Consider the following 16,109-nt stretch of genomic DNA (forward strand, 5'->3'; position numbering starts at 1 on the left):
GCAATTACTCTGCTGAAATAGCTGCTGCTTATAACTGCTGTTGTAGATCTATTCTAATTCTAGGGAATCTAGTGTTATTTTGTTTCTGCTATTGATAGTTTTGTTATTGTTTCTGTAGAGTGTCGATCTATTCTAGTAATCTAGATCTAATTCTAGGGAAGCTAGTGTTATTTTGTTTTTGTAGTGTAGCCTTAGTGGCTTACTTAGTAAACTTAGTTATAAGTTATATATTATGTTCTTGTTTCAGTGTTAGTGTTATGAGTGTAATAGTAGAATATTGTAGATCTAGACTAGTTTATTGTAGTGTCTTTGTGTAGATCTAGGTCTAGTGTAGTCGTTGTAGCGATTTAGTTAGATAGTATACTGTAGTTCATTAGTTGGTTTGATCAGTTTGTGTTAGATAGTTGGTTTGTTTAGTTTGTTGGTGTTTGTAGTGTCGTAGATTTAGAGGTTTAGTATTATTTGTTTTCATTGTAGTGTATGTATTATATTTTACTATTGATTTATTTTTATGTAAATAAAGTATCTTTTTGTTTTATTTAATTTGAAGTAAAGTTTCGTTATTGCTTCCTCTTAGTTAGTTAGTATAGTATGTCTGGTTGCTTAGGCGACTCTAGCCCCTTGGTCGTAGACTGAGGTGTCGCAGATTGAGCACACCCAGTAGCGCAAACATCTGCCTACTGTTGGTAAATTTTAATGTTGAGCAGAAGAGAATAGGTCTCTCTCTGGCCCGATGGAGAAAAACTAGACAAATGTATTGCAACTGGAGAGCCCTCTGACAGCCACAGAGCAGGAAGGGAAGCATTAGAACTAGCAGCTACCACGCTAGCTAATCATCCAAGTGCCATACACAGTCAGATTGTTTTTCTAACCGATGCGAAACAATCCTCCAAAACTTGGAAAACGGCTCAGCTCCGACAGCACTTATAAAGCTTAACAGCAAAAATAAAAAGTTATTCAAAGGATACCAGCACTGTAAGACAGCACATATAGAACTAGAAGGAAATGAGAAGTCTGACACACTCACCAAGTGTAGGAGGACAAGCACACAATTAAACATTGCACTCTATTCAGAAGAAATGAAGAAACTAATAGTGAATAAAATAAATGAGAAATGGACGAGCTCTCATCCGAATCACAAGAAAGATGACGCCTATTTTAAGCTGTCCCGACAAGATCAACATCTATTCTTTCGACTCAGAACCGGACACAACAGAACGAGACAACATATATGATGTTCGGAAGCTCAAAATTGGAACCAGTGAAATCTGATCATGTGGAGTGCCACCAGAGAATACTGACCATGTCACTGCAAGCTGCATGCTTTACCAAGAGGCCCGTACAAGACACTGTCCCCAAAACTATATGGAGATGTGATTTGGAAGCCACTGTGCTGTTGATCTCATATATATATATATATATATATATATATATATATATATATATATATATATATATATATATATATATATATATATATATATATATATATATATATTGTAATAACTGAAGGGAGGCAACTCAACGAGACAAAGATCTTTATTTACTCGAGGACATCACAAACACAAAGGGCATCCGCCTTGAGTACAGCATCTCCATATTGGCTCTCTACTTGGGCGGAAATCGTTAGTCTCTTATGTCAACATCCGACTTGTCTGGTCACTGATAGAGCGCACCTTCTTTCTGCACTATCTTGGATGGCGGTGCGCATGGCAAAGTCATAACATTGCCCCCGTCTTAGCACTTTTCGTCCCGAAAAGAAACACTGCAGCTGAGGTTTGACAGTTCAGGTGGAGGTCGATCAGTGGGAGCCACAGGCAGCAGGGAGCGTGTTCCCCACGAAGCCATCCGCATTGTTTTCCTCCAGTGCCGCTTTCTCTTTCTCCAGTTGACCAGGCTGTTGTTGCGATAATGACGTGGCCGTTTGCCACACAAAGAGATAGGGTCGAGCACTGTTTTCTTCAGCACAGCCGTTGATCGGACACGCTGTCTCAGCAGACCTTTCCGACAGACGCCTCTCAAGGGAGATGCAGGTTCGCTTGCAGCCACGTTACAAGCAAAGTCCAATGCACCGCAGTCATCCTCAGACAACAGACTTACGTCCAGAAGATAGGTCTCTTCAGGTTCAAGTGGAAAATGTCTTCCTCTTGACAGCTCAGATTTAGAGTGGTTTGATTGACATTCATCTATGCCAATGTCGATGATGATGGTAGAAGTACATATGCCCTGTTGGTGGTTTTCTTGGCATCTAAATTCTATGTGTGATGCGCCGCACGTACAGTTCATGCTAAACTTCTGGATGCAGTTGTCAAGCTTCGAATTTCCCTCGTGAGCACCGACAGATAGGCAGAGGTCTTTAAGGTCCATAGCAACAGGTTTGAACGCAGACCCAACGTTGTCTTGCTCCGTCAGGCTCATTGAGGTACTGGTAACAGGTACAACAGGAACATCCGCTTCAGGCACATTACAGACTTCAGTTAAGGTACTGGTAACAGGTACAACAGGAACAAACGCTTCAAGCATGTAACAGTCTTCAGTTTCTTCATTTGTCTCTTTCCGTTCGATTCGGTACATCTCGTTGAGATCATCACAGCAATCGTTGTCACGTTTCTCGTCTTGAAAGTCACAACCACAAGACTTGCCCACAACACAGACACAGACGGCGCTCCAATTCCCAGCGTCTCCGTCACCACTGTTTGTGCAGCCACAGTCTTGACCATGCAACTTCTTTACCAACGAGTCTACAGGCAACTGCTCCTTTACCAACGAGTCTACTTGAGACACCATTTTATCTACCTTTTTCCCCATACTGTTAATTTGTTCACACATTGCATCAATACCTTCATTTATCTTGCCAATGAGCTCATAAATTTCCGGTTCAAATTCAAATAAGTAGGTATCTGGATCTTCGTCTTCATCTATCAAGGCTTGCCGGAGACGAGCTGTAAGCACCTCCTTGGTACCACCAATTATCTCATATCGGTAACGAAGTTCCTTCCTAAGCTCTTGAACTGAGAGTTGGTCTAATTGTTTCAAATCTGCCATTGTAAATCCTACCTCCTCTCGTTGAGTTGCCTATAATCCCACTTCTGACAACCAATGTAATAACTGAAGGGAGGCAACTCAACGAGACAAAGATCTTTATTTACACGAGGACATCACAAACACAAAGGGCATCCGCCTTGAGTACAGCATCTCCATATTGGCTCTCTACTTGGGCGGAAATCGTTAGTCTCTTATGTCAACATCCGACTTGTCTGGTCACTGATAGTGCGCACCTTCTTTCTGCACTATCTTGGATGGCGGTGCGCATGGCAAAGTCATAACAATATATATATATATTGGTGTAGTCACTGAACGCTCCAACATAAAAATGAGAACGAGGAAGAAGTCAGACTGCAGAAATCTAAGATGTTCCTATATAAGCTTCATTTCATTTATTTTTTTAGTGAATTCAGCAATAATAATATTTATATTAAAACTAAATTTACAATTAAACCTAAAAATAGTAGGCCCTATAAATCCTATTCAATAGCCTAACTAAAAAAAAAATCGAAAGATTTGAAAGAAAGTCGTGAGATTAATTTTTGCGTGTAATCACTGCAAATTATTTGACATACTTTTTTTTTATAATAGTTATAAGATTAACGATCTTTTTTTTTTTGACAGCATAAAAATTAATAAATAAATGACATTTTATTGAAATTTACTTCTCACGCTTCTTTATAACTATTTTTCTAATAGGGGACGCTGGCGGATTTTTAAAAAGAAAAATGCGAAATGGGGCGGGAGGCCAAAAAATGTTGAAGATCACTGGTATAGATCTAGGTCTACTACTCTACACTTTATAGTGTTTCAATGACATGCCTTTAGATCGAGATTTATAAGACTGTGTGCAAAATATTCCTGATAATTACATTTCGTTCAAGATATATAGCCTATTTATGCGCTCTTTAGCCAAATTTAAATTTAGGCCTATTTCTTTTTTACTTTGATTTTAATAACAGTCCAACTAGATTCGAGTTTTCCCAGTTTGATATGACCAACGAGCTAATGCTTCGCTGGCGATCGAGTTTTGTGACTGATTTTTTTTTTCTTAAATTGTATTTCTTATAGGTGAGATTTTAATGTTAATAACCATTACTTGCCCCAACGCAGGGCACTAGCGGATCCAGAACTTTGGAGTGGAGGGGCGATTTTTTTTTCCAAACCCTAACCCTGACGCCAAGTAAACCCTAACTCTATGCATAAACGTGCGTACAGCATATATATATATATATATATATATATATATATATATATATATATATATATATATATATATATATATATTGTTACGCCTCTCCACTATCCAGGCTCTCTTCAAACTGCACCACAACTTAAAGAACCTCACAACTAGGGGCTCGAAGGTAACAATAACAGTTTAGTTTCAAATACATTACATTGCACTGACTGTCCAAAAAACAAGCCTCTCTCCGGACTGACTTCGCCTCGTACTGGTCACATTGCGAGATAACGTGAAGTGTCTTGATTCTGACAAACTCGCTCTTATATAGGGTCTCTACTGGCCTTCTCGAACCAGATGGAACGTCGCTTGACCACTCGAGTTGATTGCATTTGCCGTGACTTGCGTGCGAAATATTTACACACAGGTCCTTGCCGAACTTGCGTATACCCTCACTGGTCACGGTTGACCGCTCGTCTAGCACTTGACTGGGGCGATTAGCGTAGGCTAAAAACACACACAGCCTACGACCGTCTGTGTCACCACCAGGTTTATAACACTGTTCACTCCTTAGATCTGTCCGTCCCGGACAGCATCAATATCATGACCTGGGATGTGAAGTTTCATCGCTGCAGGTGGGGGTCGATCGGTGGGGGTGACAGTGAGCTTGCCTCTTGAGCTAGACGAAGCCATCCACGTCGCATTCAGCAAATGTCGCTTTCGTCTTCTCCAGTTGACCTTCACCTGGTTGCACCGACGTCGTGGTCGTATCGCCATGCACCTATGACTCATCAAACGTCACCTTCTCCTCCAATCGACCTCCATCTTGTTGCAGTGACGTCGTGGTTCCATCGCCATGCACCTTGGACTCAGCAAACGTCGATTTTTTTCTGTCATTTACTACTGAGAGCAGCCACTTAACACTTGGGGAGGGATATGATGTCAGGACTGGGGTCACCAAGATCGTTGGTCTAACAGGTTTCTTCATAGGGCTTTGAGGAGAAAGACTTGGGGGTTGGGTTTCAGGTTCACAGGAGGGGAAATTGTGGCACACGTCATCATCTTTAGCCTCCAATCAATTTCCTGGACCACCATCATGGCTTCTCTTTCTATTGTCAGCAGCGGAGTGCAGGCCCCGTCGATGATTTTCAGCTTGTAGGGGTCCACCAACTGCTGCATCAGGTTTCGTCGCATTCTTCTGAACAAAATCAGGACTTCTCTCTCTGGTCTGGGCAGCTGGACAAACGTCTGTTGGGTGCAGACCTTGTCGTTGGGTTTCTTGGAGTTTGCGTTCTCCTTGCGAAGCTTGACACGTAAAGTTCTTGTCTAACATCTGGGTAAGACACAACGTTGTCTTGTTCTATCTGGCTGATGGAGGCACTCATATCATGGCGTCTGCAGCACAAGCTTCTATTAAAATGTAGGCTTTTTTTTTCTTCTTCATCTGTCTCTTTCTGTAAGTCACCATTGATCACATTCTGAAAGCCAGCCAACATCTGATCTTGAAAGGTGATCAATAGCTCTACTACATCGGGTTCTAACGTGAACAGGTAGGTGTCGGGATCTTCACCTTCTTCAGTTAGGTCTTCTCGGAGGCGAGCTTGCAAGGTTTCTTTGTTTCCGATTGCCTTCAGCCCTCGATCACGGAGTTCTCGCCTCACTTCTTTCAATTCAATTTCGTACAGCAGATTCAGAAGAGCCATAGTAGATTCGATCCCACTTCTGACACCAGTTGTTACGTCTCTCCACTATCCAGGCTCTCTTCAAACTGCACCACACGACACAACGAACTTAAAGAACCTCACAACTCGGGGCTTCAAAGTAACAGTAATAGTTTAATTTCAAATACATTACATTACACTGACTGTTCAAAAACCAAGCCTCTCTCCGGACTGACTTCGCCTCGTACTGGTCATATTGCAAGGTAACGTGAAGTGTCTCGCTCTTCTATAGGGTCTCTACTGGCCTTCTCGAACCGGATGGAACGTCGCTTGACCACTCAAGTTGATTACATTCGCCGTGACTTGCGTACGAAATATTTACACACATGTCTTTGCCGAACTGGCGTATACTGTCACTGTTCACGGTTGACCGCTCGTCTAGTGCTGGACTGGGGCGATAAGCGTAGGCTAAAAACACTCACAGTCAACAACCATCTGTGTCACCACCAGGTTTATAACAATATATATAGGCCTATAATATTATATATAGATATATTTATGAGAATAAAAAAAGCACTATTTCTCAACCTTCGGCAAGAAAAAAAAACAGTCATGTTGATGTCTTTCTATTGTAAATTGGGGGTCTGGGGCAGCGCTGTAAGCATTCTCATGGGGTTCGGGGAGACGCCCCGACGCCAAAAGCGCTTTCTTGCATTTTTCAATGCAGAAACGCATTTTCCTTAGATCTATCTACAGCTTATTATTCATCAGTGGGGTTCGGAGCGAAGCCGCGACGCCAAAAGCGTTTTCTTGTATTCTTCACTACAGAAAAGCATTCTCCTGACATCTACAGTTGATTAATCATTGATGATGGAGTTCGGGGCGAAGACCCGACTCCAAACGCGTTTTCTTCCATTCCCCATTGCAGAAAGGCAATCTCCTGACCTAAAGCTCATTATTCATCCTATTTAAAAAAAGGACCTTTAGAATAATGTTGTACTTGAAAAATATTCTAATATGAATTTATAGGCCCTCAATACATTGCAAATAAAACCGATTTGTTCCTTGAAATGATAAGATACCCCACATATTTAGATTAAGGCTTTGAGAATCGCCGCCAAAAAAAATAAATGATTCGATAAATAATATTTAATAAAATTCAAGCATAAATTGTGAGTTATAGTCCCACAAAATAATAATATCAGATGGAGTAAAGGTTGGAAAAAGGCGACCAGGGAAAAAATCATCTGGGTTTAGAGCTCATCTCAATCGTGATTCTTATACTCCCGACTCCAAACGCGTTGTCTTCCATTCTCCATTGCAGAAACGCAATCTCCTGACCTAAAGCTCATTATTCATCCTATTTAAAAAAAAGGACCTTTAGAATAATGTTGTACTTGAAAAATATTCTAATATGAATTTATAGGCCCTCAATACATTGCAAATAAACCCACAAAATAATAATATCAGATTGAGTAAAGGTTGGAAAAAGGGGACTAGGAAAAAATTATCTGGGTTTAGAGCTCATCTCAATCGTGATTCTTATACTGAAAAATTTCCTTTGAATTCTAACTTCTCCATAGCAGAGACTCTTAAATAATTATGATAAATTCATGTGAAATTACATAAACTCTGTCTGGAAAGGAGAGGGGCGGTAGAGTGAAAACGATTAATCCTCGCTCCTTTTTTATAATCTCTGCTAATGATTGCATTTGGCATTAAAGAATAGGGGTGGGGCGACTCTATATAAGAATTTAATTTATAGCATAAATAAATTATATTAGTGACAGATTTTTTTATTTATTAATTTCTTAACTATAATACAAAAAGAAAAAGTATTGGTTTGTCCGATGGGGGAAAGGCGATGGCATGTATCGCCCCTCCCACCTTTTTCCTTTCATATTTACTAATCATAAAATTTGAAATTCGAGTGTGGTGCGATATAATTCATAATAGATTCACATATCAATGCGTAGATATTCAACTAATTTTGTTCACAAACTATGATTTCAGCTGGCTAGAGTGGGGAGGGCAGTACATGCAATCGCCCCCCCCCCCTTTACCCCACCGAATCGGCCGAGATACCAGAAGGGGAGAGACAAAATATAGAATTTATATATTAATTCAACTTATTTTGTTCACAAACTATGATTTCTCCATAAAAGTAGGGCCGCACCCCCCTCCCCACTCAAAGGGTTTAGGTGGGAAGGGCAGTAGAGGTATTCGCCCCACCCCCCCAATCGGCCAACAGGGAAACGACATAATATAAAGATCGGTTAAAGTATCAATAACAAGTTTTAATCATATAGATATTTAATTGATTCTGTTACCAAACTGTGATTTCTACAAATAAATTGGACCGCCTCCCCCCACTAGAAGGTTTATGAGGGGGGGGGATGCCACCGCCCCCTCCCGACCCCACCAAATCGGCCAACATACTAGAGGGGGGCGAAATAATCTAAAAATAGGTTGAAATATAAATAATTACTATATATTTTTAACATACATATGTAATAAATTCGTATACAAATTGTGTGAATTCTTTACTAAAATTCGTACGCCCTCCCCCTTCCGGGGGGGGGTCGGTCGAGTGGGGGGTGATCGCCCCAACCTCCCCCCTGGATCCGCCAGTGACGAAGCGGACGGTGGGGTCGAGTGTAAGATCCCCTTTCAGAGGGTTTTGAGGATTACCCCACTCTTCATTAAAACAAAAAAATAAAAAAAAAAACAAAAATAAAGCAAACGACAGTCAACAAAGTTCATGGGCGTAGCCATTGGGTGGGTGAGTTTAAAACCTACCTCCATATTTTTTTAACGTTAAAACAACTTAAATATAACACTAAAGCAAACAAGTCACCAAATTCTATAAGCTCAGAAAATACATTTCTGAAGCTCATAATACAGGGGAAAAAACGCTTAGATCCGACCCCACCCTCTCCCCAACCCACAGAATCTGTCAAAGTACAAATTAAGGGAGGGGGCATGATATAAAAAAAACAACAACAATGTAATAAGAAGCTTAAATTACGGTACATTATATAGATATTTGACTAATTTTGTTCTCAAACTATGATTCCAACACAAAAAATAAATCGCCTCTCGATGGGTTATGGTCGGGAGGGTGGTGATAGATGCTCCCTCCACCTCAACAGTTGGGGGGGGGGGGTGGCGACACATTATATTGGTTGAAAAATATAAATAATTAATATTAACTAAGAAAAGTTAATAATTTTGAATTTTGTACATAAATAGTGATTTTTTTAAATATAAAATTCACCCACCCTCCTGTTGGGGGAAGGGTCAGTCGAGTGGGGGGCGCCCTTACCTACCCCCCCCCCCCCCCGGGTCTGCCAGTGCCCTGCGGAGGGTCGTCGAGGGGTGGATGTAAATGTTTTTAATTAGAATTAGATGTAGACCGTTCCCGACGCATGTGTCTATAGTATATACCAGATCTAGATTATAAGCCACCAATGAGACTACAGCATTCTCCATTCTCCCTCTCTCCTCTTTCTCTTTTTCTCTCGAGGCCAAGCTACATACGGGTTTTTTTTTTTTTTTTTTGGTTTTTTTTTTTTTCAATATCAGCTGTCAAGTCAAAGGTTAATAATTCTCTCATTCGATACGTATATCTAAATACATATGTACACTTTTCGTATGTGCATTCTTAATTTGAAATCTGTTAAATATTTTTATTTCACTTAGTTCATATGGAAATAGACAAAGTTAAAATTGAAAACAAAATTAAAATAAAAACACAAACACTAGAATAATACTTGTGCTTGAATTTTCGATCTAGATTTAGTATCGATTCTGAATTTGGTGTAACGAATATAGGCATTATTTTTATTCTTTGCACAACATCCACATAAGGTGCATTATGGTTTCCAGTAAAATTCGGTCAAACTAACGATACAAGGTTTTGTGGACAATTTTCATCAACTTTTTAGTCTAAATCTGTAAGTAAATTTGATTAGTTCTAGATCTAAGTTTTGTTTAATATTATTATATTTTAGATCTAGATATAGTTACAATCTAGAATTCTAGACTCTAAGTTAGTCTAAGTCTAGTAACTAGTATAAGTAGTAACTCTAAGGAACGTAACTAGATTTCTAAAGAATAAAAGATAGATCTATGATCCTATCTAGATTCTAGATCTACTAAGTACTATCTACTCTTTTCTACAGATCTACTCACTAGTCTACTCTAGTGACTAGATTTAGATCTATTCTAGATATATCTAGATATATATAGTTATAATCTAGTATTATTATTATATTAATATATTATATTTTATATTATTATTAATTATAGTACTTAGATTAGTTAGATCTATATCTATACTATGGTAGATTCTTATAACTGAACACCGACTTTCGGGAACTAGGTCAATTTTTTATTTTATTTTTTTATTTGGTGAAGGTTTAACTTACAAAAAAACTGAAAGCAGATTCTTATTCTGCAACTAAAGGACTATAAAAATAGCTGTGTTCCTTTGTATTACCACCCATAGTGAAGATTTTATTTTAAAATAAATTAGGTCACTTGATGCTCCTATTTTGAACGCAGTTTTTGGGCTTTCTCCTTTAGTTGAACAGTGAGCACCGGTGTTGAACACCACTATGTAATTGCTAATAAATTATATCGGTGTTACTTAAAAATTATTTAGATTGTAGTAAAAGAAGTAGATTCAATTTTGCAATATGTATTTATAGTCTATTTCCTCATATACTCTCTCTATTTCTCTCTTTATATATATATATATATATATATATATATATATATATATATATATATATATATATATATATATATATATATATATATATATATATATATATATATATCGTGTATAGTTTATTTATTTAAATACCTATATAATCTATGTGTAGAAACAGACAGAAATAAATTTATATAGATTATAGAGCTATAAATTAATTATTTTAATTTAATAAACATGATATTTTCTACTAGGCTACTTGTATTTTCTCTCTGTCTTTCTTTTAACTCCCATCCAAGGACCCTCTTCTTGTTTTCATAATTTGGATGTTCGTTTTGTGACATCCCCTCCCTCCCATAGATGCTTATAATTCTTTTCATGACTCTCTCCCCCTTCCCTCCACTGCCTGTTGGATAGTTTGTGACACTACTCGCTGAGTGTATACCTCTCCTTACCGCCAGCTTATCTTGCGTGATCACAAGCAGTGGGCATGGTCTCTGGCTTCAAATTAGCAGCCCACACTTTTTCTTTCATTCATAAGTTATATATTCTAGTTTCTAGATATCTCTATCTAGGTCTGTTTATTCATTGAAAAAATCATAGATTTATTAATCCCAATAATATTTAATACGATTTTGCTGTGTTCAAAAAGGAGAATGAGCTGAATTCATTATTATTTGTTTGGACACCCCCTTTTTTAATTTTATTTAACAGCTAACGGTATAAATGTGATTGGAATGTCTTTCTAAAGATGTTTGGAAGCTTATTTTGATATGCCCATCAGCCTACGATCAAACAGGCTCATGATATAGCCTTCATCCCTTATATGGGTATGAATTGCCGGGGGAGGTTAAAACAACAGCTTAACATACATGGTTACCGAGAATCTAAATAAATGCCATCTGCTTTGGAAAAACGGAACAAAATTACCAGAACTTATCTAAAATTGGACATGCTCAGTCCCGAATCGTCGATTTTAGCTCCAAACATAAAAACAAATGAATTATAAACAAAAAAAAGCGACCCGTTTAGAAAGGAGAATCCGATGGGGTGTTCAAACTATATTCTAGATCTAGATCTAAATTTAACTAAATTAACTAAATTATAGGATTCAGGTTCAGATAAGACTATGACTAGTCTAGAGTCTAGAGCTGGCTAAGACTAAGAGATCTGTAGACAGTGTTACTGAGTGTAGACTCTTCACTCTAGTCACTACTGCACTAGTCTCTAGTCTAGCTGAACTAGCTGTATATCTCTAGTCTAGATTCTTAAATGACTTAAAAATAAAGACATAATTACATAATCTTAGTAGTTAGTACTTGTACTGAAGTTGTATTCCCATCAATAGTATCAAAGTATCATTTATCATACTATTGATTACTATCATTATAGTCTAATTAATTTTTAATAGTATCATAATGATTGATACTCTATCATAGAGATTAGAGTAGTCTAGACTTAAGATATAATTGATATAGAATATAGACTTATAAATAATAGACCTCTATATATCTAGATCTAGACTTAGAGTCTAGATTTTGATCTAGAAATCTAGTCATTTTCATCTAACGAACACCCTATGTTTTCTGATATTAGCGAACACCCCACAATCTTTGTTAAAATGACCCTTTATTTTGACAGGTATGACGAAATTAGTCTATAATTTTGTTTTTGTTTATACTCCATTTCTTTAGAGTTCAGATACATTTAGTTTCGTTTACTCTAAAATTCTTCTAAATAGACCCTAAAACACATACATGTCATAACCTTTGTGTAAATAGGGGGTGTTCACTAATATTCATTTATTATTATCAATGGCATTAACGAATGGCCTTTATCACTAGTATCAATGACACTAACGAACGCTAGATCTACTTTTTTCTTACACTATTTTATTACTATTTAGCCACTCATCACTAATGCTGTACAAATAAAAAAAAAACGTAGAGGGAGGGACAATTGTTGATCGATCTGGTACAAAATTAGGCCACAGTCACTGAGCATAGTGAGCGGGCTAGACAAGTGGGGGGGTCACACAGTTTTTTTTTTAAATTTAGCTCAACTAGACCTAGGTAGGCTACAGTACACAGATGTAAAACTTGTGTCTAATGGCCTTGTTGTGGCATCCGTTAAAAACAAAGAAGGAAGCAATCGAGTGTGGGAAAAGTAACACTGACCTGTCTGACTTTGGTTAGTGTAAAAAGAAATTGATATAAAAAAAGAAAATTAAAAATAATAAAAATTTTTAAAAACAATAACTATGAGGTGTTCGTTAGCACAGAGAGTGTTCACCAAGTTAGAAAACGGGGGAAGGTGTTCGTTAATGTCAGCCCTGGACCTCATTGACCTGACCCTCTTTGACATCATATTTATTGTAATTATGCATAGTGTAAGAAAACAACATATCTACTTTTATTGACAAATGGATGATGAGTTTATAGATTTTACATCTTTTTCCTAGGACTAACCATTACAGAGCTATAAAAACGTGAAAATTGCAGCAGCAGGCTTAATGTGTTTGTTAGAGGGAAATGACTATAGATCTAGACTTACTTTAGATCATTATCCAGAATTATCTAGATCTAGTTTCTAGTCTGGTTAGTAGTAAGTATAGAGTAACTGATGCCAATCGAACAAGTTAAGCTCAGTAACATTTTAGTTTGAATTAGTCACTAATTAGTGTATCTCCATAAGGATTAGACCTAGGAAAAAAACTGTGACTATGAACTCCTCATCCATTTGTTTTAAAAAGTAGATATGTTTTATTGTTATACTACTCATAGTAAAAAAAATTTTTGATGTTAAAGTGGTTCAGGTGGATGCTTTCAAGAGCTTAAAGTTTTGAACATCTTTTTATCGTTACCTTCAAGAATCGAACATCTTAAGAAACTCTCAAACACATGAGAATTATGGTGTTTTAAAAGTGTTTTAATCTTAAAATTTTGTGAAAAGTATGGTGTTTTAAAAGTGTTATAAAATCTTAAAATTTTGTTATTTATATCATTTTTTTTTTACGCCATACAGATCTTAGTCATTTTCCCATGCTCCATATCGTCCATCTCTGCTTAGAAACTGACGATACCTAGGGGCTAAACCCAGTAACACATTACTGACATATTATCGTATCAGCACTTATTTAGTTGAAAGTCTTAAAAAACCCTAAGCTATTTTGAGATATTAGACCCTTTATAAATCAATATATTATTTATTTGGGGGAGAGCCTAATGAGCTTTGGTAGCCAATAGATAATCCTTTCCTCCCCAAGATATTGGAGGACACAACAGTTTACCTGCTCAGTGTATGTAACAGCCCAAAAGTCAGTGATAGATATTTTGGGGGGGGGGGGGGGGGGGGGGGCTAAAAAGCTATGAAAGCTTGTGAACTGTGTTACCTATAGATCTAGATAAATTTACCCTCCCCAAGCCACCTGGTTGACCAAAAAGCGTATTTTTGAGCGCACTTAGTATCTGTCACACACAAAAACAATGTATCTATATATAATACACGCAGTTACATTCACTAAAAATGCCATCTATATCCTCTGGCAATATGTACATATTCTTATTTCTATATTTGTTTGCCCAATTTTTTGATGATCATTTCACAGTTTGTTTAATGATGTAATCTGAGTAATCTCCCTTTCTTACAACATTACAAATATAAATGTATATCAGCTATGGTACGAATATGCTTGTTAAAACACGCTAGAAACACACACCCCTTTCCGAAAACAACAAACTAACAAGTTTTCGATGGTTTTAGGCAGCCCTTGCCAAATGGTCATTGGACCCCCAAAGGGATTGCGAATCACAGGTTGAGAACCCCCTGCTCTAGATCTCGTCTACATCATTATATATGAATTTACTGAAATTTAAAAGTAGATATAGATGTGATGTAAACATCTTAATACACTTTCATACACATATGATAGGATTGTATAAAAAAAATTCATCTTATCTTCAAATTAGTTTTTTATATTTTCTTTTTTCCTTATGTCAAGACAAATGGGTCTTTGTCATGCTTGCCCATCACTGCTTAGAAACTTGAGTCACACATAAGGCACTCTAAGTCCAGTACCATATTATTATTTAATTGACTTGAATCTCTTGAAAAGGCCCTTAACTTAGCTATTTTGAGATATGGGGCCCTGTAGTCCAGTTATTATTAGCTATTTTAAGATATGGGGCCCTTTAGTCCAGATATTATTTCTTGTGCGGCACCAATAAGCTATGATAGCTTATAAATTTGGGTATGCCTGTAATTAAGCTGGCCCTTCCCAAGCCATTAGAGGACACAACAGTTGCCTGGTTGACCAAAAGATTTGGGGCTCTATGTATCTAGCTCGCTCAGCTTCTGTGACAAAACAGAATGTCAATTTATGATATATGTCAGTGCTAAATATTCCATCTGGGGCCCTAATAAGCTATGTTAGCTTGTGAATTGTGTTGCCTATGCATAAATCAAGCCCTCCACAACCCTCTTGGTTGACCAAAAAACATTTGCATGACTCTATTGGGGCCTATCTAGAGCACGCTTAGTTTCTGTCACAAAAACTAAAAAAAAATGTATCTATGTATCTGGCACAGTTATTGTTTGTATTCTAATTAACGCCTTGAGCGTTGGTACTGTATAATCAATAATTAGCTCCCCTTTTCCCTCTATATTGTTCTAACTATGGCGGCAATGTCTTTGAACTGAGTTGATGGTTTGGTGTGCATCTGTGTGTTCTACTATCATTAAATTGTTTCTGTTGTATGTTGATCAGGTGGCTGCAGTTAGGTTGAGACCTGCAATTTTTCTTAATGCTACTTGCACTGTGTGAAAATTGGAGAGTGTAAGGAGAAGAGAGAATGAGACTGGGGTGTAAACAGATTCACTGCATTTGTTGTTATTGTTTATGCATATTTAAAAAAAAAATTTTGTGTTTAAAAAGACTGTCTTTGTAGCACATTAATTTTTTTTGTTGAAATAGTCCGGCTCCATTAAAATGTGACTTAAGCCACAAATACTGAATTAGTTACAAACATTGGGCTTCTATACCTGTGGAGCCAGCCTATAATTTATTTTAACACATTTTGTGACTATTGTGTCACAAAGCTCGTTGCGCTACAAAGACATTCTTTACTGATAATAATGTAAAACAAAGTTATGATAATATACAGCAATGCAGTGAACAGTGATTCACACAATACATCTCTCTCTTATTCTGTTACCCCTGGTATATCTTCTCACTAGACAGTTCCAATCTTCATCATTCGCATTTTTAGTTTAAAGTAACTGTAAGAAAAATTTCTGAACTAAACCCAACTGCAATCATCAACACAACACACACTTCAATGATCGTGCAACACACAGGCTAATACTCTTTCATGGTATGTAAGTTTTCTCAGTATGTAGACTTTTGTTTTATACAATGGAAAATTTGGCAAGATTACCGATATTTAGTTAAGTTTTTTTTACAGGCCTGCTGTTGTAATCTATGTCTGGAAACCGCCCATATTTATTA

At 37.2% G+C, this 16,109-nt stretch overlaps 1 protein-coding gene across 2 annotated transcripts in view; it reads left to right on the top strand.

Moving 5' to 3' along the window:
• Positions 1-9,699: 9,699 nt before the first annotated feature.
• Positions 9,700-16,109, top strand: part of LOC106064073 (uncharacterized) — a 30,446-nt gene continuing 24,036 nt past the window's right edge. The window contains exon 1 of one of the 2 annotated variants that reach the window (XM_013222568.2): positions 9,700-9,842. The gene's annotated coding sequence lies outside the window, so the exon portion shown is untranslated. The remainder of the gene's footprint in view (positions 9,843-16,109) is intronic. The other variant, XM_013222570.2, reaches the window with a different exon arrangement.

The sequence above is a fragment of the Biomphalaria glabrata genome, chromosome 14, assembly GCF_947242115.1.
Source record: "Biomphalaria glabrata chromosome 14, xgBioGlab47.1, whole genome shotgun sequence".
NCBI lineage: Eukaryota > Metazoa > Mollusca > Gastropoda > Planorbidae > Biomphalaria > Biomphalaria glabrata.